Source organism: Echinops telfairi, unplaced genomic scaffold (assembly GCF_000313985.2).
Source record: "Echinops telfairi isolate 266 unplaced genomic scaffold, ASM31398v2 ScPeMD7_5592;HRSCAF=6446, whole genome shotgun sequence".
NCBI classification, from domain to species: domain Eukaryota; kingdom Metazoa; phylum Chordata; class Mammalia; order Afrosoricida; family Tenrecidae; genus Echinops; species Echinops telfairi.
The window spans coordinates 22,438,913-22,440,326 of NW_022109491.1; the positions used below are offsets into that span (position 1 = coordinate 22,438,913).

The 1,414-nt window shown below is 38.3% G+C and overlaps 1 protein-coding gene across 6 annotated transcripts in view; it reads left to right on the forward strand.

Moving 5' to 3' along the window:
* NCOA6 (nuclear receptor coactivator 6) overlaps window positions 1–1,414 on the forward strand; it is a 75,535-nt gene that overhangs the window by 22,237 nt on the left and 51,884 nt on the right. The window lies entirely within an intron of this gene.

Sequence of the window (1,414 nt, forward strand, 5' to 3'; positions counted from 1 at the left end):
AGGTCCTAGGGTTTATGACACACCAACATCTGTATTACTGGATTAGAAAAAATGAGTGAATTTACTGCCAGGAGGCTAGACTCACAGTGCATAAAGCATATAGCCTCAACCATGTTTTGGGTTCATGCTTAAAATTAGATAAGCACTGAGCCATGCAGCAAATATTTACTGAGTTATATATAAGGACCTCTGCTGCTGGGCTGGTGTGAAGGACCACATAATAGACATAAAATACCCTGTTGGTATCTGTGTCTCATTACTTAGTAGGGATTTAGTAGATGGTTGTTCTTCACAGAAGCCCAAGCACTTAATGTGATGTTACAACAGCTGGAGCACATATTTTAGGTTGTACTTTGGTTGCTACTAAAAAAATGAGGGCCAAAAGCAGAATGTGGAAAACCTAGCTAATTAGCATATATCTAGTAAAGAAATGAATAAACTTGGAAGAGTGTGCAAAAGTCAGGAAATCTGAATTCTAATCTCAAATCCTGACCAAATGACGTAATATTTACTGGCCTTAGTTGCCTGAACCATCACCAGTTGCTGCTCAGGCAACACTAACTGATGGCCAAGCCCATGTGTGCTATAGTAAAACTGCTCTATAGGGATTTAAGTGGCTAAATGTTCAGAAATATGTTTTCCTTTCAAATTGCCTCTGGGTGGATTTTAACTCTGAATCTTTTGGGTAGCAGCTGAGCATGTTAAGTTTGGAATCAACGCTGTAACTCCTTACAGCCTTAAAATGTTAAGACTCTATGAAACCTATATGAATTTACTAATCACTTAAGGCTGACCGATAGAATGGAGTAGAGACCCCTAAAATAAACCCTCACATAAGAGGGGACTTCAAAATATTGTGGAAAAGTTCCATTATCTTTTCATTCCAGTTTTCCATGAGCTTTTTGAATCCCCCTCATTTATAGTCAATTGATTTTTTAAAATTATTTTCTAAATTGTATTTGTTGTTGAAGATGTACATAGCAAAACATAGACCAATACCACAGCGTCTACATGTACAGTTTTGTGATAATCAGTACATTCTTTAAGTTGCATAGCCTTTCTCATCATCCTTTCCTGAAGTGTCTGAATTGTCATGCCTCATAAATTCACTGCTCCCTTAGGTGCCTATCAAACCTGTTGAGTTGTTAATGTCAGTTTGATCCTGTATAGTCCTTGAGCAGAATGCTCAAGGAAGGCATTTGTTAGTAGGCTCTCTGGGCCAAGCATTGAGCTGCTAACCCTCGGATGCTCCTAGAGTTGCTGTGAGGTAGAGTCAACTTGATGACAGTGGGCTTGGTTTGGGTGTTTGGTATTGTTCAGTTTTAAGATGGCTTCAGTGAATATTTTTTTGCTTAAGTTTTAAAGATTTTCTCAGGGCAATAATTTCACAGAGGTTTATCCACTTTCCATGACT